This window comes from Trichechus manatus, unplaced genomic scaffold, assembly GCF_000243295.1.
Source record: "Trichechus manatus latirostris isolate Lorelei unplaced genomic scaffold, TriManLat1.0 scaffold00101, whole genome shotgun sequence".
NCBI classification, from domain to species: Eukaryota; Metazoa; Chordata; class Mammalia; order Sirenia; family Trichechidae; genus Trichechus; species Trichechus manatus.
Window position 1 is genome coordinate 3,898,057 of NW_004444037.1, and position 24,383 is coordinate 3,922,439.

The window sequence follows — 24,383 nt, forward strand, 5'->3', positions numbered from 1 at the left end:
AATCCAACACCTCTACAACAAAAAGACAAATAATCCAATTAAAAAATGGGCAAAGGAAATGAACAGACACTTCACCAAAGAAGACATTCAAGCGGCTAACAGACATATGAGGAAACGCTCGCAACCACTAGCCATTAGAGAAATGTAAATCAAAACCAAATGAGATACCATCTTACCTCAACATTACGGGCACAAATCAAAAAAACAAAAAATAACAAATGTTGGAGAAGCTGCTGGGAGACTGGAACTCTTATGCACTGCTGGTGGAAATGCAAAATGGTACAGCTATTTTAGATTATGATACGGCACTTAGAAAGCTAGAAATAGAAATACCATACAATCCAGCAATCCCACTCCTAGGAATATATCCTACAGAAATAAGAGCCATCACACGAATAGACATATGCACACCCTTGTTCACTGCAGCACTGTTCACAATAGCAAAAAGATGGAAACATCCTAGATGCCCATCAACAGATGAATGGATAAACAAAGTATGGTACATACACACAAATGGAGTATTATGCAATAATAAAGAACAATGATGAATCTGCAAAGCATCTCATAACATGGATGAATCTGGAGGGCATTATGCTGAGTGAAATAAGTCAATCACAAAAGGACAAATATTGTATGAGACCACTACTATAAAAACTCATGAAAAGGTTTACACACAAAAAGAAACAATCTCTGATGGTTGCAAGGGAGTGGAGAAGGGAGGGAAACACTAAATAGACAAGTGGTAACTCTGGTGAAGGGTAGGACAGTATACAATACTCGGGAAGCCTGCACAACTTGTAGAAGGCAAGGTCATGGAAGCTCCACAGACACATACAAACTCCCTGAAGGACTGAATTACTGGGCTGGGGGCTGTGGGGACCATGGTCTCAGGAAACACCCAGCTCAACTGGCATAACATAGTTTATAAAGAAAATGTTCTACATTCTACTTTGGTAGGTAGCGTCTAGGGTCTTAAAAGCTTGTGAGTGGCCATCTAAGATACTCTGCTGGTCTTACCTCGTTGGGAGCAAGGAAGAATGAAGAAAACTAAAGACACAAGGGAAAGATTAGTCCAAAGGACTAATGGACCACAACTACCACAGATTCCACCAGACGGAGTCCAGTACAACTAGATGGTGCCCGGCTACCACCACTGACTGCTCTGACAGGGATCACACAGAGGGTCCCAGACAGAGCTGGAGAAAAATGTAGAACAAACTTCTAACTCACAAAAAAAAATTAGTCTTACTGGCCTGACAGAGACTGGAGAAACCCCAAGAGTATGGCCCCTGGACACCCTTTTAGCTCAGTAATGAAGTCACTCCTGAGCTTCACCCTTCAGCCAAAGATTAGGCAGGCCCATAAAATAAAACGAGACTAACTGGGCACACCAGCTCAGGGGCAAGGACTAAAAGGCAAGAGGGGACAGGAAAGCTGGTTAACAGGGAACCCAAGGTCAAGAAGAGGAGAGTGTTCACAAGTCATGGGGTTGGCAATCAATATCACAAAACAATATGTGCACTGTTTAATCAGAAGCTAGTTTGTTCTGTAAACCTTCATCTAAAGTGCAATTAAAAAAATAATAATAAAGAAAAATAACAAAATAAAAAAAAGAAATCAAAAGATGCATTGCATTGGGCAAATCTGTTGCAAGAGATCTCTTTAAAGCATTAAAAAGCAAAGATGTCACTTTAAGGACTAAAGTGCACCTGACCCAAGCCATGATGTTTTCAATCACTCATATGCATATGAAAGCTAAACAATAAATAAGGAAGACTGAAGAAGAATTGATGCCTTTGAATTATGGTGTCGGCAAAGAATACTGAATATACCATGGACTGCCAAAAAAATGAACAAATCTGTCTTGGAAGAAGTACAGTCAGAATGCTCCTTAGAAGCAAGGATGGCAAGACTTTGTCTCACATACTTTGGACATGTTATTAGAAGGGACCAGTCCCTGAAGAAGGATATCATGCTTGGTAAGGTAGAGGGTCAGCAAAAAAGAGGAAGACCATCAACGAGAAGCACTGACACAGCTATGGCTGCAAATCAAAAGGTCAGGAGTTTGAATCCACCAGCTGCTCCTTGGAATCCGTATGGGGCAGTCCTACTCTGTCCTAGAAGGCCGCTATGAGTCAGAATCGACTCAGTGGCACACAACAGTGGTCAAAGAGCTCGGCTGCTAACCAAAAGGTCGGCAGTTTGAACTTACCAGTCGCTCCGCGGGAGAAAGATGTGGCAGTCTGCTTCCGTAAACATTTACAGCCTTGGAAATGGGGCAGTTTCGCTATGAGTCGGAATCGACTTGATCGCAGCGGGCAGTTGATTGTGCGAACTGATGTGAGGAAGGGTAAGACCTTCTAAAATTATTCGATCAGCTGCTTAACTAATAGAAGATATTTGGTAACTTCTTAGAAAATTAAATTATGCTTTTCCAGCACTTCTGTGGTTAATTTTAGATTTTAAAATTATGTGAATCATTCATTTAATTAACAAATGCAAGTAAATGTTTGCTCTGTGCTTGGCATTGTGCTTGTTGTTGCTGGAGGTTCAAAGATCTATAGGATCAGGGTCTCTGCTATTCAAGGGAATTATAAATATAAACACATAATTATAAAAATGTGAACAGTGAGACAATACAGACATGTGCAAAGTGTTACAGGAGCAAAAAGAAGCAACTCAAAGTAAGCTCCAAACCTCAACTACTTGGAAACCAGGAAAAGCATTCTGTCATGCATGTCAGAATTAAATAAAACCAGTGAAAGCTGATGAAGCACCGACCTTTTCTTCATATCCAGGAAGTCTGAACATTTTCACTAGTTTCATCTTCATGAGGCCTATTTAATTAATTTCATCTCAAAATCATAAAAATCAGAATGTTATAAATAAATTACGAGTGGCACTGAAAATAGTAGATTAGAGTAGAGTCAGCCTAGAGACAAGGAGATCAATTAGGAGGCTACTGTAATACTGAACACTGAGAGATGATGAGGACGTGAACTTGTGCAGTGACAGTGAGGGTGGAAAAGAGGAGAAATTCAAGAGAGATTTTTGGGACAGAGTTGACAGGGCTTGATTGTGGGATGGTAGAAGAAAGGAAAGGGAACAAATAAATTTCCTGTGGAGAAGAGAATAGATAGTGGTGTCATTAACCAATTATGGAAAGGGGAGGATGAGCAGGTAAGAATGAAAAGCCCTTAAGTTTATCTTTGTACACACTTTTTTTATGAGATGCCTAGGGACAACTATATGCAGATGTCCGGTAGAAGATGGAAAAGCAGATTTGGAATTATAAGAGGGGTGAGGCTTACTGACATAGTTTTACAGGTCCTCTGTTGAGAGATGGGATTGAAAACATAGAACTGGATGATATTGGCTAGGGAGAGTATGTTTAAGTGGGAAAGACCGAGAATGGGACTCGACTGTATACGGTTTTGCATTATTCCTTAAATATTTACCTTGTCATAAAAGAGTATAAACTTTCCTAAATTAAAAGTCCTTGTCTTTTACTGCTTTTATCCAGTGCAATACAGAACAGAGCATGAGCTTTGGAGACAGACAGTCCTAACTCTGCCACTCAGGAGCTGGGTAACCATGAGCAAGTTATGTAATCTCTTTGGGCCTCAGTTTCCTTATCTGTACAATGGGGATATCATAGTAACCACCGTGGATGGTTTTTGTGAGGATTAGATGAGATAATGCATGTAAAGTGCTCAGTACAGCATCTGGCACAGCGGAAGCACCCAACAAATGTTAGCTACTATGATGATGGCAATGATGAATACCTCACAGAATTTACAATGCTGGCCGTGTGACAGGAATTTAATAAATATTGGCTGTGTTGTTCTATATGTTTTTTAAAATCTATTTTCATCTCTGAATAGATGGCCCATATAAAGAGTACTTTGTTGAAATGAGTAAAATATAGTTTGCTATAATAAAATAGACTGAGGGCTTCTCAGATGGCGTACATATAATTTCCACTATCTAAAAGAACTTGATTGGGAAATTAATGCACTGAAAGAAAACTGAGCTCTTGTATTTTTTATCCATTGACATTAAGTAACCAACTGTTGCCTCTGATCCATTTCTACATTAGACATTCTAAGTATCCATGAACAAAAATAAAATAAAACCCCAAATCCTAAGTTTCCTAATCATCCACGACAACAAAGGATGTTGAAAATATTTAGGTAGAATTAACCCATGTTCCTTCAAAGCTCTCCTAGTTTATGCCTTCATTATCCTACTCATTAAACTGTATTCTAGTTGGCAGTATGTGACTCTGTTTCTTCCCACAGATTTGTAACACCTTGATATAAAAAAAAAAGTGTCATATTCATCACTGTACCCACAGAATCCAAGCCAGAACTTAGCATGTGGTAGGCAGGTGCTCGTAAGTGAATGAATGAACAAACAAAGGAACTCAAACACATACAGGATAGGAAAATGGATTATTTGGATTGTGCAAAATAAGGTGGGTTGGCAGATGATCTCTGAGGTCTCCTCTGGTTCAGTTGATGATGTATCTTATCATAATGGCATTATATACGTGCCCACCATCATTAATGATGAAAGTCTGACAACTGTATTGAAATAAGTTTTATAGAGGACTGGCTTTGTTTTAGTTGTTGTTAAGTGCCCGTCAACTATTTTGACTCACAGCCACCTGATGTGACCGAGCAGAACTATCCCTTAGGGTTTCCTAAGCTGTAATCTTTACGGGAGCATATAACCAGGTCTTTCACCCTCGAAGCTGTAGGGTGGGTTCGAATCATCAACCTTTCTGGTAGCAGTTGAGCACTTAACCATTGCACCACCAGGGCTCCTTTTTGTTTTAGTAGGAGTTCAACATTCATGAAGTATTGCTACTTTTATGGACCAGCAACTTCAAAAATTTTCATCACTTAAAAGAAACAAAAAAGAAGATATATTATGGAACATATTTTTTAATTGCATAAGTTAACTTAGGATTTCGTTGTTAGTTGCTATCAAGACAATTGCGACTCATAGCAAGTCAAGTCAATTCCAACTCATAGCGACCCTATAGGAAAGAGCAGAACTGCCCCATAGGGTTTCCAGAGCTGTAAATCTTTACAGGAGGAGACTGCCACATCTTTCTCCCCTGGAGCAGCTGGTGGGTTCAAACGGCGGACCTTTCAGTTAGCAGCCAAGCACTTAACCACTGCGCCACCAGGGCTCCTGAGTATTTGACAAACTTGTTGATAAGAACTGAAATTGCTGCATCAAAGTCTGTGAATATCAGTCCTTTAAAGAAATCCACTGTTAAGAAAAGATCCCATCATAACTTTTCTTTTTTCTGGTGACAGTGATCACATTATTATTTTTTTTATATTGTATAAATATACAGGTAACAGATCATTATAATTTCTTAAATGATCACCACAGTGTAGTATCAAATGACATCAGAAGGACCTGGTATTGAATTACAGTTCCATTACTTACTTTGACCTTATAAAATAAAGACAATAATGCCCACTCCATAGAAATGAAAATAGCATAGTGGTTAAGAGCTACAGCTGCTAACCAAAAGGGCAGCAGTTCAAATCCACCAAGCACTCCTTGGAAATCATATGGGAGCAGTTCTACTCTGTCCTATAGGGTCACTATGAGTCAGAATTGATTCAACGGCAACAGGTTTTTTTTTTTTTTTGGTATAGAAATGAAAACAATAATGCCTACATTGACTGTGTAAAGGGTCTATCCTGTTACAGATAAAATTTGTTCCATTTTTTTTTCTTAAAAAAGTTCCTTTTGCCCTACACTATTATGAAATTAAAATATCAGTGATACCCTTGCTGAGTCAAACAGCAAGAGTTGTGTCGCTTACTAAATTTGATAAAATCTACATACACACGAGAAAGAATACTTCTTAAAATCTCTTACCACATAGGACTGGTACAGCTTATTATCACCTTCTGCACTACACAGAGAAGATGACTAAGCTTGTTAATTAAAGCAATTATTTAAGAGTGTTGGCGAAGGAAAACAAGGAGCGCAAACACCTAACACTGACTGGCAAGGAGACAGATTAGCTGATCTTTTTGATTCTGAAAATGGGTCACTGTATCCTCAGCGGCAACCTCGAATTCTAATGACTGTAAAACCCAGTCTGTAAAACAGAACACCGACCAAAGACACACAGCAGTGGTGATAAAAATAAATGACTTTGCTAGTCCTAACTATATTAATATAAAATAATATGAAAGGTATGAAATAATTCTGTTTCTAGTAAGATCGAAAAAAAAACAAAAAAACAAATCCATTGCCGTCGAGTCAATTCTGACTCACAGCAACCCCATAGAACAAAGTAGAACTGCCTCATAGGGTTTCCACCAGGAGCAGCTGGTAGATTCGAACTGCCGACCTTTTGGTGAGCAGCTGAACTCTTAACCACTGTGCCACCAGGGCCACCAGTAAGATAAGGACAGCAATTATTACCTCCATTTTACAAAGGAAGAAACTGAAACCTGGAGGTAAAGATGATTTGTCTGAGGTCACCTTGATATTCTAGGATTTAGAAAATGCAGTTATTTAAAAAACGGAAAATGATTAGGTCCAGAGAGAAATAAAGGTATTCTTAACATTTTAATTTTAAAACAATTTGGCTGTGAGGTAACTTAGGGTTATGATCTGGGCTCAATCAGCTCTAACACAGGCGTGAACAATGCCCAGCTCATTACGAAAAACAAACAAACAGTTGCCGTCAAGTAGATTCCAACTCATTGCAACCCCATGATTCAGAGTAGAACGGCGCTCCACAGGACTTTCAAGGCTGGGAACTTTAGGAAGCGGAGAGCTAGGCCTTTCTTCCAAGGTGCCTCTGGGTGGGTTTGAACCACCAACCTTTTGGTTAGTAGCAAGCACTTAACTGTTTGTGCCACCTAGGGACTCCATCAGTGCATTATAGGGGTAGACAAAAAAGGCAGACTTTTCTGATCCTTCCAGTCTCAGCTCAAACGCCACACCCTTCAAAGACCTTTCCCCATTCCCTGTCTCCGTCAGAATTACCATATATCGAACTCCATTGTTGATATCTTTTCTAGCACATACAGCTTTCTTCCCTGTAATATAAATATTTATACATATTTTTTATTTCCTTCTATTATAATTTCTCTCCATATATCCCCCAAACTGCTTGCAATAATAAACAAATATCTGTAAAATCAAAGATTCTCTAGAAAATTGGCTTTCAAACTTTTTTGACTGCAAGGCACAGGTAAGAAATACTTTACATTGTGAGCCAGTATGCACATACTATATATACACATACAAACACACTCACGCTACACATATATGTATACAAATGTGTAAATATACAAGTAAAACAAGTGTTTCACAAAATACTTTTCCTAACCAAGTGAGATACACTCTGATATTTTCTATTCTTTTCTATTTTGCTCTATTTCATTTTTTAATAACTAGATTGATTTTATGGATCTCTAATGAGTTTCACCCTACAGTGTGAAATATAATGCTCCAGAAGAGTTCTTTATTTAAGAAGAAAAATAATAAAGGGAAGATGTATATTCTGAAATTTATTTCATAGTTTGACTACCCAAGTCATTCATAGTCTACTTATCCCTCGCCTTCCTATAGATGCTGAAAATCCAAATACTTTCCCAGACTCCCTTGCAGCTAAACATGGCCATGACCCATTTCTGGCCAATGAGATGTAAGCAGAAGTCATTGGGTGGGTCTTCAAGGGGAGTTTGTTAAACGGGCCAGATTTGGCTGGCTTGCTTTGTCAGCCCTTTACCTTTCTTCCCCTTCTACTTCCCTGAAATGTGGATGCAATAGGATGTTGCGGAGGGCAATGAGTACCTACTGACAAGCATGAGAACAAGGCCCACAAGGATGAAGGGAAGAAGAGAAATAGCCTAAGTCCATGGTGGCATCATTGAGCCATTAGATCAGCCATGGGCTACCTATCCAGACATCTTATTATATGACACAAATAAATTCCTTACTTGTTTAAGTCACGGTCAGGTTTTTAGTTAAACAGTCCCTAGGTGGACCAAACAGTTAAGTGCACAGCTACTAGCCCGAAGGTTGGCGGTTTGAACCCGCCCAGAGGTGCCTCAGAAGGTCACATTCTTTAAAACCCTATGGAGCAGCTCTACTCTGCACACATGGGGTCGCCATGAGTTGGAATTGACTCAATGGCAACTAACAACAACAAGTTTTTGGTTACTGAACATATTCCAAACCGACCCTACCCTCAGTAAACATATATATACATATATATATATTTACACTCAGTAACATAGATATAGATTTACTGAGTGTAGTATTGGTTTTCGGTTTGGAATATATATATATATATACTCCATGGGAAGTAAATTTTTTTTAAAAGATGAGTGTCTCTTCTGAAATTTCTTTTGGAGGGCCTCAAATGCTTTTATTTATATGAGAAAGGCTTTGGAGATCTCCAGTATGGGAAATACCTCCAGTCGTCAGTCCATGTAAAGGAATCCTCTTTGTAAAAAGTTTGATCATGTATTCATTTCATTTCATCCCCAGGCATAGTGCTAGTCACTGAGGATACCACAAACCCAATCATTAACTCTAATAAACTTACAGTCTGGCGGGAGAGCAAAGATGTAAACAGGCTTACACAATGCTGTGACATAAGTGCCATGCTAGGGTGCTATCAGAGCCCTGGGAGGGAACAGGCATGAGGCAGAGGGGGCTCACGTGACTCTCATAGTGTCACAGGTAATAAAAACTAGCACATTTTGCTCAATTGTCATAGCTCCTTTGTTTCCCCTCTAAAAATGTATTCAAAAGATGATTTGATCCAAAAGACTAATGGACCACAACTACCAAGTCCTCCACCAGACTGGGTCCAGTACAACTAGATGGTGCCTGGCTACTACCACTGACTGCTCTGACAGGGATTACAACAGAGGGTCCCGGACAGAGCTGGAGAAAACTGTAGAACAAAATTCTAACTCATAAAACAAAAAAAAAACAGATTTACTGGCCTGACAGAGACTGGAGAAACCCCAAGAATATGGCCTCCGCACACCCTTTTAGCTCAGTAATGAAGTCACTCCTGAGGTTCACCATTCAGCCAAAGATTAGACAGTCCCATAAAACAAAACAAGACTACTGGGGCACAACAGTCCAGGGACAAGGACTAGAAGGCAGAAGCGGACAGGAAAGCTGGTAATAGGGAACCTAAGGTTGAGAAGGGACAGTGCTGACATGTCGTGGGGTTGTTAACCATTATCGTAAAACAATATGTGTACTAACTTTCAATGAGAAACTATTATTCTGTAAACCGTCATCTAAAGTACAATAAAAAAAATCTGAAAAAAAAAGAATTTAGCCTGGTGGGGGGGAGGCGGTGGTGGTGAAAAGAATTTAGCCAGGGGGGGAAAAAAAAGATGATTTGAAAAATTGAACAATTTGGAGAAATACATTTCCATGGCCTCCAATGAAACCATTCTCTGATCTCTAAAAATGTCTGATGGAAAAGAACTTCATTTTCTCCAATTAAATCTCCAAATAACTTTCTTCTAACTAGTAAAAAAGACTTATTGTCTGTCATCTCACATCATGTTTATTTTGTATTTGTCAGTTAAACTGGTGCAATTGTGGGTGTTAACTGACTTCTATTTTAACACTTTGAAAATATCAACAACCAAAGATAGGTGATATTTTTATTCACCAACATAGAATAGAGAACACCAAGACAGAAAATTTTGTCACAGAAAAAAGATAAACACAGAAATTTAAAACAACACATACTTGAAACAAAAATTTTTATCAACACAGTGACTAAGTTAATCCAATCAAGCTATTAGAGCAAATTCCACATTAAAATCACATTTACCTCAATACAACGGTTTACCATTACAAGTTGACTCTTTAACAGATAGACAGGTAGCCCTACTTAAGTCTATCTGAGATTGTTTTTAATTAATTCTCTGGGCAGTCTTAGAGACAATATTTTTACTCACAATGACCATATTTTCAAACAGAATCTAATTGTTAAAATTAAATCTAACCTAAAAATCAATAAAACTTGAATCCCACCTAGCCTGAAAAAATGGGGGTGCAAGAGAGTGAAAGATCATGTTAAACACACAGATTTCAAGCAATGTGGTCTAGGTGCAGTTTCTATTTGAGCCCATGAACATCTTTGTATACCCTCTCCCAGCTTTCCCTAATGCTAACACCCTACATCACCATAGTACAACCATATTATCAAAACCAGGAAATTAACATGGGTACAATACAATTAAACAAACCACAGACCTGATTCAGATCTCACCAGTTTTTACTCTAAGGGCCATTTTCTGTTCCAAGATCCAAACCAGGATCTCACATTGCATTTAGTTGTTAGGTCTCCTTAATCTCCTCCAATCTGTGACAGGTCTTCAGTCTTCTCATTCTTTATGTGTCCTTCACATTTGAAATGAATACCAGTTAATTATTTTGTAGACTGCCTTGTAATTTGAATTTGTCTGATGTTTGCTCATGATTAGAATGAGGTATTTATTTGTGACAAAAATGTCACAGAAGTGATGTTGTGTCCTTCTCAGTGCATTGTATCAGCAGTGTTGATATTGTGTTATTGGTGGTGTTAACGCTGATCACTTGATTAAGATGGTGTCTGCCATGTTTCTCCACTGTAAAGGTATTATTTTTCCCTTTGTAATTCAAAATAAATCTTTGGACAGACACTTTGAGGCAATGAAAATATCCAGTTTTTCCTCAAACTTTTTCCCACTGATTTTAGTACCTATCAGTAGATTTCACCTGTTCTAACTATTACTGTGGTGTTTGCCTAATGGTGATTTTGTTATTTCCCTCATTCTCCCCGCATCTATTAATTGGAATTCTTCTGTAAGGAAGAACTGTCTCTTCTCCCAAATTTAGTTAGTTAGTTAGTTAAGTTATATCAGTATAGACTCATGGATATTTATTTTAATCCGATACTATAATTACTTACATTGTTACTCAAATTGTTCCAGCTTTGGCCACGAAGAATTCTTTCTGATTGGCCCCAGTGTCCTTTTGACACACCCACACTCTTGTTTGAGTAGTTCCTTATGTGTTTGTATGACAAAATATTCCAAGCTCTGTAGAACAAAATTCTAACACACACAAAAAGACCAGATTTACTGACCTGACAGAGACTGGAGAAACCCCGAGAGTATGGCCGCCGGACACCCTTCTAGCTCAGTGGTGAAGTCACTCCCGAGGTTCACTGCTCAGCCAGGGACTGGACAGCCCCATAAAACAAAATGGGACTAATGAGGCACAGCAGTCCAGGGACGAGGACCAGAAGGCAGAAGGGGACAGGAAAGCTGGTGATAGGGAACCCAAGTTTGAGTAAGGACAGCGCTGACATGTAGTGGGGTTCTTAACCACTGTCACAGGGCAACATGTGTACTAACTGTTTAATGAGAAACTATTTTGTTCTGTAAACCTTCATCTAAAGTTAGAATAGCACCATAACTGGAAAAATGTAATCAACGTCACTGAACTGTACATGTAGAAATTTTTGAAGTGGTGTATCTTTGGCTATGTATATTTTCACCAAAAACAATATGCGTACTGACTGTTTAATGAGAAAATATTTGTTCTGTAAACCTTCACCTAAAGTACAATTTAAAAAAAAGAAAATTCCAAGCTCATTGTGTATTTTCCCTGTCCCAGCCCTGGAATCAACCACTCCTCCAATGAGCCCTGACTCTCTTAATTGGAGAATAGTATTTAGAAACCAAGAGTTGGGATTAGGTATGCCCACTGCTACAAAAGCGTTACTGCTCCTAGTCTCTCTCAGTGTACAGGAAACATATACGTGAATACTAACACACACATACACACACATCAACATTTATTTATATAGCTACCTATCTGTGTATGTGTATATATAAATAAAAAAAAAAACAAACCCACTGCCGTTGAGTTGATTCTAACTCATAACAACCCTATAGGACAGAGCAGAACTGCCCCATAAGGTTTCCAAGGAGTGGCTGGTGGATTCAAACTGCTGCCCTTTTAGTTAGCAGTAAAGCTCTTAACTACTGTGCCACCAGGGCTCCTGTGTGTATATATATACACACATGTACATGTTGTTGTTAGGTGTCACTGAGTCGATTTCAACTCATAGTGACCCTATGTGACAGAATAGAACTGTCCCATAGGGTTTTCTAGGCTGTAATCTTTACAGGAGCAGATCACTAGGTCTTTCTCCTACCAAGCGCTGGGTGGGTTTAAATCGCCAACCTTTTAGTTAGCAGCCAAGCACCTAATCATTGTACCACCAGGGATCTTTATACACACACACACACACACACACACACACACACACACACACACACACATATATATAACAATGAGCTCATACTGATACCCCCAACTCCAATCCAACGCTAGCCTTCCCCATTTTCTTATTTGCAACTTTTTCCTCAGTGAGAAAACTGGCTCTCATTATCTACAGTACATTCACTTATTTGTCTATATACGTAAAGTAGTTAAAAAGAATTGCTGGCATATATTCTTGTGAAAAACAGATTTACTAACTACCATACAGTATTTATGTACAGTTCCTTTTGTATACAGTCAAAATGTTGACAGTATCCAGTCTAACTACTGTTTTTTCAAAATATTTAGGTTAATTCTTTTCTTCTCCATCCCCTTCAGCATGGATATGTTATTCATATGTAATACAATTAGGTCCATTGGTTACTATGTGTATTCGATCTTGGGTTACCCTCGCATCATGGTTGGGTGTAATGATTTATTGACGTTGAGGTTATGTGAAACATTACTATGGCTCTAAGAGTCAAAGCTATATATAAAAGTATACTCAGAAAGGCATTGCTCATTCCTCATCGTTACTACTCTGTTCCTATTCTCTGCTTCTATGCCTTCTTTTTCCACCCATTCTTTGTAGACAACCAGTCTCTTTAGTTTCTGGTTTATCCCTCCTGTATTTCTCTGGCATAAACAAATAAATACATGTGTGTTTTCTTATAACTCCTTTCTTCATACATGAAAAGTAGTATATTATATCCTTCTGCACATTGCTTTTTTCACTTAATAGTATATCCTGGAAATCCTTCCAAATCAGTTCACTGAGACCTTCCTCATTCTTTTTTTACAGTTGGTTAGTAGTCCATTAAAGGAGCCCTGGGGGCATAGTGGTTAAGCATTCAGCTGCTAACCGAAAGGTCAGCAGTTCAAACTCACCAGCTGCTCCATGGGAGAAAGATGTGGCAGTCTGCTTCCATAAAGATTACAGCCTTAGAAACCCCATGGGGCAGTTCTACTCTGTCCTATAGGGTCACTATAAGCTGGAATTGACTTAATGGCAACGGGTGTGGTATTTTTGGTTTGGTTAGTAGTCTACTGTGCGGATATATCAAAGTTTATTCAACCATTCCTATGTGTGGGCATTTAGACTGATTCCAATATTTTGCAATTACAAACAATGCTGTAATGAATAACTCTGTGCATATGTATTATCATATTACTGGAAGTGTATCTTTAGGGTAGATTCCTAGAAATGAAATTGCTAGGAAAAAAGATAAAAAAGCACATACAATTTGTTATGAGAGAATATTGACAAATTTCCCTCCAGAAGAGTTGTGCCAATTTGCATTTCCACCAACAGTGTATGACAGTGCCTGTTTCCACATAGCTTCACCAGAAAAACGTGTTGTCATGTTTTTTTAGTTTTTACCAGTCTGATAGGTAAGAAATGGTATCTCATTGTTGTTTAAATTTGGTTTCAATTTCATTTTCGTTTTCTTAATGTTTCTTCAATGGCACACTCATTCTTGTTTCACAGATGTATTATCTTACCACTCTGAGAATATTACCACTCGGAGAATATTAATGATAGTTCCTTAGAAGTTTCTTCTTGTATAATCCAGTTTCCTCTAAGGCATGGCAAAATGAAGTGCAACTGGAACCGTCAGACACCGCTGGTGAGAATGTAAACTGATACACTCTTTTTTAGAAAATAGCTTAGCATTATTTACTAAAGATTAAAACAAGTATTCCCTTTGATCTGGCAATTCCACTCTTTAGTATACATCCAACAGAAATGGAGGCATTCAGCAAGACACAATTCAAGAACGTTCATAGTAGCATTATTTGTAATAATCAAAAGCTGAAAACAATCCCAATATGCATCAATAGTATAATAGGGACATAAATCAATGTGGTATATCATTCAATAGAATACTATATAGCAATGAAAACAAATTAACTATAGTTACAAGTAACAATACGGATGAATCTCACAAACATGGCATGAAAGAAGCCAGACACAAAGTACTATATACTGTATGACTTCATGTATATGAAAGCAAAACTAGTATATAAAATATGCAAAACTAGTGCTTAGGGATATATGCTTAGGTAGTAAAATTATTAAGAAAAGCCAGAATATTATTATAAAAGCCAGGATAGTAGTTGGTTACCTTTAAGGTAAGGGAAGGGGTAAGGCCTAAAAGGGGACATGAGGGAGATTCTGGGGTGCTGGCAATGTTCCGTTTCTTGACCTGGATGATAGTTTCTGGTTGTTTACTCTGTGATAAAACATTAACATATACTTATTTTTTTTGCACACTTTTCTATATTTCAACACACATACACACAAACAAAACAAAAAGCTTGAAGGATGGTGTTATGGATTGAATTGTGTCCCCCAAAAGTATGTGTTGGAATTCTGACCGCTGTACCTGTGGATATAATTCCATTTAGAAATAGGGTCTTCTTTGTTACGTTAATGAAGCCATATCAGCGTAGGGTGTGTCCTAAAGGTAATCACTTCTGAGTTATAAGGAGCAGCACAGACACAGGGACAAGCAAGCACAAACAAGAGAAGACATATACGCCATGCCACGTGAGGATCGCCAAGAAACCAAGAAATGCTGAAAGAGACAAAGACCTTCCCCTAGAGCTGACAGAGAGAGTTTTCCACTAGCGCAGGTGCCCTGAATTCAGACTTCTAGCCTCCTAGATGTCACCTTGAACACTAACGTGCGCCTGACCCAAGCCATGGTATTTTCAATCGCATCATATGCATGCGAAAGCTGGACAATGAATAATGAAGACCGAAGAAGAATTGACATCTTTGAATCGTGGTGCTGGCAAAGAATGTTGAATATACCATGGACTGCCAAAAGAACGAACAAATCCGTCTTGGAAGAAGTACAGCCAGAATGCTCCTTAGAAGCAAGGATGGCAAGACGGCGTCTTACATACTTTGGACACGTTGTCAGAGGGAATCAGTCCCTGGAAAAGGACATCATACTTGGTAAAGTAGAAGGTAAGCGAAAAAGAGGAAGACTGTCAACAAGATGGATTGACACAGTGGCTGCGATGGGCTCAAGCATAACAACGACTGGGGGCATGGCGCAGGACCAGGCAGTGTTTCGTTCTCTTGTACATACGGTCGCTATAAGTCGGAACCAATTTGACAGCACCAAACAACAACAACAACAGCCTCCTAAACTGTAAGAAAATAAACTTCTGTTTTTTAAAGCTACCCACCACTAGTTCTGTTATGCAGCACTAGCAAACTAAGACAGGTGGGGAAAGGAGAGCGAGAGATGGTGGGAAGGACGGAAGAAACGGAGGCAGGCAAGCAACTAAGCTAACAAGCCTGTTTTGACCAAAAGTACCCTATTTTGCACAAATAATGTGTGCCTTCTTTTTGTTTGTTTGCTTGCTTGCCGGCCATGCCCTCTCACAATGAGGTATTTTCATAAGAGCGCTATGCTGATTTTTTTACAGCAACATGTGGAAGAGGACTGGCATGTCAGCACTTGTGAGGGTGCCTCTCAGAGGGAGGGGAGAGCGTGGCTGGCAAACAAATGCAGAAGGCGTGCATTATTTGTGCAAAAATATGATAACTGCTCTGGATTAACTAGTTACTGTTATTTATGTGCACCATCCAATACAAACATTCCAAAAAGGACTCTTTTCCCTCTGAAAATGTCAAAAACAAGTAGTTTCCAGGGCAACAGGACTCCCAGCATCCTTAGAGCCAACACAGTCTGGGGATCTACATACACAGTATTTATGTTAGCAGTCCCTTTTGTTCCATAGGACTGCAAAATCCGCAAGAAACTAGCAATGGTCTAATGTTTGGATCCTAACTTAGACAAAAATGCAGGCACCTCTCTTAAGAGGAAAGGATTCACACACAAATGTTTCTACCTCACGACCTACAGTGCCTTCTCCATCAGAATTAACACATTCTCTTCTTGCCTCCCAGCAATAAATGCCCACCTCAGCCAGAAGGTCAACTGAGCGTGTTCACCTTCCCTAAGGTAGAATAAACATCTAGGTTCAGGATGAAAGAGGAAGTTCTAATTTGGAAACTACATAAATAGAATCAAGGGCATCTCATTGCCACTACAAGAGATAGCCCTAAATGGATTGATGGAACACCAAGGTCTCGTGGGCCCGTGGCAGAATCAAAGCGTAAAGAATTGACAAGTGGGAAAACTGAAAAGAAGGAAGAAAGAGACGAAGAGTGTCAGGTTAGAGACCAGAGGAGAGATGAAAAGGAATAATTGTAGCTAACATTTACTTACTGCTTAGGTGCCAGGCCCTGTTCTAAGTGCATTGTCTACACAACCCTCTAAGGTAGGTACTTTTACTGGCTCCATTATAAACCAAACTAAACAAGTTTTCGTGGAGTTTATTCCAACTCAAGGAAACCTCATGTGTGTCAGAGTAGAACTCTGCTCCATAAGGTTTTGATGGTTGACTTTTTGGAAGTAGATTGCCAGGCCTTTCTTCCGAGGGGCTTCTGGGTAGACTCGAACTGCCAACCTTACAGATAGCTGCTGACTGCTTAACCATTTACTCCACCCTGGGACTCTGCCCTTATTATAGAAAAAAAGGAGGTGGGGGTGGGGGGAATGGCAGCACTTAAGAGGGTAAACAATCCATTCAAGGTCATACAGTAAGTAGCCAATCCAGCCAGTCTGATTTCAGTGCCAGTGCTCTTTAAATATACACACCGCCTCCATTAGAAGTTCATGTGTATTGTTGGTGAGTTTCACCAGTTATCTTTGGTGTCATCCAAGGCACTGCTATCATAAGTTGCATAGCCTTAGCGTGAAAATAAAGAGCTTGGCTTTAAAGACTCCTTGTGCTTCTACAGTAAATTCATTTGTGCTTTTCCACCAGGACAGCTATCACAGCTCAATGGTGTTCATTAAATATTCTCATGTTCTTGTACAACCCAAATGAGTTCTGATTCTTAAAGACCAAACTATTACAGAGGAACCAAGAGAAAAGATGAAAAAGAATAATGATTCGTTTCACAGCATTCAGAAGCCGGCCTGCTATTTGCTTTAAGGAACTACGTGACCTGCTCTGACTATAAAACAACTTTCTTATGGCTGATGAGAAAATTTCCACACAGCCAACACTGAAAGAGTTTTCAGAATAGAATAAATCAATCTTGTCAGCCTTGAAACTTTCCAAATATACTATGCAGATTGATAATGTCAGAAAAGCCAAGCAAGGTACAAAACTCCTTCAATAAGGATGAGCACTTTTAAATGTTAGTAGCATACACAGTGTAGTTTTACAATTTGTAGAGTAGGATTTACTCTTGGGACATGAACTTCATGTCTCCTATTACTGTGATCTTTCAGTTGTTTACAGTATATAATCCTGAGAATCCCCTAGGGCCTTTCCTAACTCATGCAGACGCCTAAAAGAACAGAGAGGATTTACCTAGAAGATGTGTGGCCTGAGAACAAATGAGATTATAAAGAGCTTTATAAAGACAAGAAGCCCGGACTTGCAGGTTGTCAGCCTCACTGGGGTCCCTGACAGGGATATCAGCAAGGGCACAGCCCAGAAAAATGCCTTATGCACCATTACACCTGGGTTCTGAAAGTACTTCAACAGGAAACCAAACTATAATACAATAACTTGAATGCACACCAGCAACTTTCTAGAAAGCAGATTTTTTTAATTGTTATTGTTATAAAGATATATATAACACAACATTTGCCTTTTCAAGATTTTTCACGTGAACAATTTAGTGACACTAATTATATTAATCATATTGTGCAACCATCCCCAATATCCATTGCCAAATTTTCCATCACCATTAACAGAAACTCAATACTTTCTAAAAAATCAGAAAGCAGTTTTAATGTATATAATAGCTTGGAGGTGGAAGAGGAATCTTGAAGGAAGTTACCAGGTCACAAAAAAGGGTAACTTAAAGATAAGTACTAAGAAAAATATCATCTATTTCACAATTTTGCCAAAGGCCAGCCATCTAGCCTAGAGCCCAGGAAGAAACAATTAAATTTTACAGGGACGGATTTGCAAGTAGCAATATCAGAAAGAAGAGAGCAGGGGTATGTGTAATAAATATCCAACAAACATCATATATATTCCACACTTACAATCATTACTGGCCTTTCTTCATGTTCTAGCTAATGTGCAGACTCAATGAATTTTGACAGAGAACAAAAGAAAGGATGCTGTCTCTTCACAGAAAAAGACAACACAGGTTTGCTAGACTGAAAGGCATCAGATAATAATAACAACATAAACGACAGCCAACGTAAATAACATAAAGCTTATTGCGTGGCAGGCAAGTTCTAAACCTCTCCCTCATATTACCTCATTTATCTCACACAACCATATGAGGTTGTTACTGTTATGTGCCATCAAGTCAATTCTGACTCCTACAGACCCTACAGGACACAGCAGAACTGCCCCATAGGGTTTCCTAGGCTGTAATCTTTACTGGAGCAGTCACCAGGTCTTTTCTCCCATGGAGCAGCTAGTGGGTTTGAACAGCCGAGCTTCTGGTTAGCAGCCAAGTGCTCAAACAGTGCGCCACCATATGGGATACGGCCTTAATTACAGATTACCAAACCAAAACTAAACTCGTTGCCATCCAGTCGATTCCGACTCATAGCGACCCTAGAGGACAGACCTGAACTACCCCATAGGGTTTCCAGGGAGCTGCTGGTGAATTCGAACTGCCGACTTTTTAAATTACAGTTTAGATCTTATTATTTTATTAAAAATGAGAACAGATTCGCACTTTGCTCCTATCAGATTAAATAACTCAGACTCACTGAGACTTGAATATTTTTACTCAAAAAATGGAAATAACTAGATGCTCTTAACTACCTTAAAGAATCATTTAGAAGATCAATAATACACTCCAGGTAAACATCTTCCATTTTACATCAAAAGACACTACACTTATGTGGGGACAGGTAGTTTATTTCATCACTGTTTATGTTCCTATTTAGCTCTCTTGTAGCACCGTGGTATGGTAGCACTTTGCTTTTAGTGAAAGCAAACAGCTCATGGAGAGAGATCCACTGAGAACCCAGGGTAGTGAGCGAAGTAAAGACATGTAAAGAAAGTTCTTAACTCCCTGCCTAAGAAATAGCTGCCAAAGCTAAGCAGAAAATGTGACAATTCATTATTATCCATCTTGGAAACGCGTTCACTACCTCTTGCCAAGTGAACAATTTGAAGATAATTTATTTCTATTGCTAGTGAATTGAGAATAGCATTGAAGGATTGTGGCTATTTAACGTTTTAAGAATCCTGGACACCCCTATGAAAAGGTAAAGATGCCTCCTCTTTTCTTCCACCCTAGGGACTGCGGGGATTACACAAGACGTAGAATAGAAAATCTAATAACAAAAGCGAGATTTCTCCTTGGACAGAGGATCTCACTATTTGGACTATGCCATGAGTCCCACTATTCTTTAAGGATTAATGGAACAAAATGATCAGCCATATACAGGACTCACATGTGTCTCATACAAGTAAAAGTAATCATTTGAGGGGGAAAAAACAAGCAAAAAAGAAAACACATTTTATTCTTCTAGTGTATTCTCAGTCTGACTTCTCTAAACCAGAATCTCCAAACCCTGTGATTCTGGTTTTCCCCAGGTTACTAACACTCACTGCTAGACTAGAAGTGGTCCATCCTACCTGGGTCCATACTTTCTGAGATTTGGAGTTCAGCCAGCCAGCTAGCTATACTGGAAACCCTTGGAAGGAGTTCAAATGGGAGCTTCCTGATTAGGTAGATACTGATCTACTTCTCCTCCTCCCAATGTCTAATTCTCTTTTTCTCTTTTTTCCTCCTCTTTTGCTTCTACCTATTCTCTTGCCATATCCTTTGAGGCCTGAATATAAATCGTTAATACAGTCCATTATGTTCGTTTCCTGAAGAACACAGCTGCAGGGCTAGGTTAAGAAATGGGTGAGTCCAATTAGATACAGGTTTTGCCTCCAGGGAGTTAGATAAGATGGGCTTTTTAAGGACTCTGTCTTTTTAAAGACATTTATTCATTCACTAATTCCACAAATATTTACTGAGTTCCAACCATATGTCAAGAACACTGCTAGAAGCTAGGGATAGAATGGCAAGCAAAAACAGAAACAGTCTCTGACTTCATGGGACTTAAGGAATAGTAGGGAAAAGAGACATTAATAAATAATCATACACAGAACTGAAAATTTGCAACTGATGAATGCTATGAAGGGAAGGTATCGGGCTTTCAAGCATAAAGCAAGGATGTGGCTTAGGAGGGGAGTTAGATAAGGCTTCCCTGAGGAAGTGACAGCTGGAGCAGAGACCTCAACGATGAGACAGAGGGAGAAAACTCCAGGCAGATAGAACAGCATTAACGAAATAGCTCTGTTGAGGAAGGGAGTTCAGCAAGTACGAAGCCAAAAGAAAGCCAATAGGCAAAGTTAAACAGTTATAACCTTATGACGAGCAAATGGAAGGCCTGAATGGTTTTATGCAAAGAGGTGATGATTTGGATTTTCAGAAAGTTCTGATACAACAAAATCACATACTAACACACACACACACACACACACACACACACACACACACACACACACATACACTGACAGTTGCCATCGAGTTGAGTCTACTCCGACTCATGGCGACCCCACGTGTGTCAGAGTAGAATAGTGCTCCATAGAGTTTTCAATGGCTGGTTTATCAGAAGTAGATCACCAGGCCTTTCATCTGAGGTGCCTCTGGGTAGATTCAAACCTCCAACCTTTTGGTTAGCAGCCAAGCATGTTAATCATTTGCACCCCCCAGGAACCCACTAATTAAACTCTTCTGATCAGTCAGTTTAGCCCTAGACTCAATTCTTAACAACACCAAAAGGTAATTCTTTTAATGATTTGACCACTTGGTGTAATAGAAAGAACAGTGGGCCAGGACTCATGGCACCTGGGTTTTTGTTTATTTGGGGACCGTGAACTAGTCACTAAATTTCTCTAGTCCCAGTTTCCTCGTTTGTAAAATCAGGGATCTGTGACTCTGATTAGGGGGAAAAAAGATATGCTTAAAAAAAAAACTTCAGTGGTCAATAAGCATGAAAGAAATGCCGGTATTCATTCATAACCAGAGAAATTAAAATGCATTGGATTGGCAAAACATAAATGCTGGCAACGATGAGGAACAAAAGGAACGCATACTATGAAAGTGGGAGTGTAAATTGGTATAAATTGGTATAACCACTTTGCAGTACATTTGACAGTATCTGCAAAATCTAAAAATGTACACACCCTATGCCTTAGCAATTCCACCCACAGATACACACCCTAAATAAATTTTCACATATATGTACAAGAAAACATACATAAGAATATTTACAGCAGCATCATTTTTGATAGAGGCAAGCTAAAAACAGCCTAAGTATCAGCATAAGAATAGAGAAGTGGAGTCTAGTCATAAAACAGAAAATTACATTGCAGTGAAATTGAATGAAACGGCATAATATATATAGCAGCATGTATAAGTCTCATAAACAAACCCGAATGGAATAAAAACAAGTTGAGAAGGATAATTCAACATGACATCTTTAATATTATGTTCAATATACGTGCAGTGATATTATACATTGCTTAGTAATATATTCATTTTAATTAAAGTAGGAAGATATGCATGGGAATGCTGAATACCAAATTAAGATAATAGTCTCCTCAAGGAGAAGAGAGGAAAATGTGATTACGGAAGGGGCTTCAACTCAATTTGTAATATGTTAATAGCTTAAAGTAGGTGGTGAGTGCACAGGAGATTATTACGTTATTCTTTATGTCTTTTTGTATGGGGAAAATATTTCATAATAAAAAAAAAGGACAGAAGGGAGGCAGAAAGAAAATCAGGTTGCTTCTCTATATCCGTTCTGCCAAAACAGCAGAACCTGATTATATGTAGATATAACGTTAATAATGGAAGAAAAAGGGTTGGACCCTGCCTTGAACCAGAAAGCAAGAGACCTAGGTTCTGGGTATGGATGTGCCAATAATTCACCCAGTGACTGTGGACAAATCATCTAAGCACTACAGGTGTTAGTTTCCACCTCTATAAAGAAGGAAATTGCAGTGGATGATTTCTAAGGTCCTTTCCAGATCTAAAATCTCATGGTTTTCTACTGAGCTTCCCATCTCCCCATCTCAACTGGGGCTCTGGCACTGGAGCAGAGGGACAAAGGCACAGTTTCCCCACTCACTTCATTTTTAATCCAAATTGAGAATTTAAGACTTTCATTTAGAGGCAGAGCCAACGTGGCGCTATAGACAGAAGCACCACGCCATCCCTCTACAGCGAAGACCTGAAAAACTAAGTAAAACAGATACAAACGTCACTCCTGGAACCCTAAGCATCAAATGAAGGGATAAAGAACTTGATCAAGCACCAAACGGAATAAGAAACTGACAGAGAACAAGGAGGGCTACTGAATGGAAGGCCCCTACCAGGTAATGTGGCATGGATTCACCATCTTGGACCTCAGTCACCAAGGAACGCAGACAGGGAGTATGGGAAGGCAGCTTCACAGAACTCCCAACAGGAGACAGGGCAACCGTTAAGCAGGTATACACTCTTTCCCACCCCCCATCCTTCTCCTCACTATGTGGTCTCTGCCGCTTTCCAATGGACCACAGTCCCTTGGCCAGAGAGACACCAGCTCACTGCCACCTGAATTTGCCCTGCCCCTAATGGCTGCCTCCTTCAGCATCATTTTTTGTTTGTTTGTTATTGGTTTTTTTTTGGTTTCTTAACTCTGTCTCCCTTCCTTCCTTTCCTTTCTCCTGCCCATCTAGCCGCCTGTGCCATCCCTGCCCCTTCTTGACAGGCTGTGCCACACCACTTGGCTAGAGAGCCACTGACACATGGCCTCCCCGGGTCCATGCCACACCACCAGCAGACTCCCTCAGTGCCACTTTTTTTTTTTCTTGGTTTCTTATTTCTCTCTCCTTCCTTCCTTTCCTTTCTCCCACTCACCTAGTCCCATGTGCCGTCTCCACCTCTTCCGAATGGGCTGGACCACACCGTTTGGCTAAAGAGCCACCAGCACACAGCTTCCTCTAGTCTGTGCCACCCCACAAGCAGGCTCCCATGGTGCCATTTTTTTTTTTTTTTTTTTTTGGTTCTTTATCTCTCTCTCTCCCTTCTTTTCTCCTGCACAACTAGCCCCATGTGCCATCCCCGCACCTTCCTGACAGGCTGTGGCACATCACTCACCTAGAAAGCCACTGGCACATGGCCTCCCCAGGTCCATGTTGCTCCCACTGTCAGGCTCCTTCACCGCATTTATTTTCCTTCTTTTTCTTTTTATGTTTGTTTGTCTTTGCTTTTCTCTTTTGTTGTTGTTGTTTCTTCTCTCTCTCCCTTCCTTCCTTTCCTTTCTCCCACATACCTAGCCCCGTATACTGACCCCTCCTTCTCCACAGGCAGTGCTGTACTGCTTGGCTAGAGAGCCTCGAGCAGATGGCCTCCTCGGGTCTGCATTGTTCCCACAGGCCAGCTCCCTCAGGATCATATTTCTCCACTTCTCCCTTTTCCTCCTCCCTCTCATCTAGGCCCTGCGCTGCCTCCACTGCTTCACAATGGGCCATGCCACGCTGCTCAGTGAGAGACATCAGCTCCCCGCCAACCCAATCTGCTCCACCTCCAATGGCCAGCTCCCCAGCACCATACTTGCTTTTTGTTGCTGTTATTGTAGTTTTTCTCTCTCTCTCTCTCTCTTTTGCTTCTTTCCTTTCTTTCTTCTGACAACCTATCCCTGTGCGCCACTTACGCCCCTTCTCAACAGGTCGAGCCACACTACTTAGCTAAAGAGCCATGGGGCACATGGCCTTGCTGGGTCTGCCCCACTCTCACTCGCCGCCATTGTATTCACTTTTTTCTTTGTTTTTTTTTGCTTCTCTTTCTCTCTCTTTTTTCTCTTCTTTCTCTCATCCACTTAGCTTCCCACATCACATCTCTCCCTTCCTATCTGTACTGCACGCCGAGCACTGCACATCCGAGCGGCACAGGCACTGTACCACATCCTGCACTACCC

The 24,383-nt window shown here is 39.8% G+C and overlaps 1 protein-coding gene and 1 long non-coding RNA gene across 2 annotated transcripts in view; both read right to left on the minus strand.

Moving 5' to 3' along the window:
- LOC111821729 (uncharacterized) overlaps nt 1-11,112 on the minus strand; it is a 74,085-nt gene extending 62,973 nt beyond the window's left edge. Inside the window, exons 1-2 of the long non-coding RNA XR_002825070.1 lie at nt 10,985-11,112; nt 10,288-10,434 (exon numbers count right to left, since the gene is read on the minus strand). This is a non-coding gene — a long non-coding RNA (uncharacterized LOC111821729). The remainder of the gene's footprint in view (nt 1-10,287; nt 10,435-10,984) is intronic.
- The window catches only part of CRACD (capping protein inhibiting regulator of actin dynamics), a 343,775-nt gene that overhangs the window by 255,608 nt on the left and 63,784 nt on the right, over nt 1-24,383 (minus strand). The window lies entirely within an intron of this gene.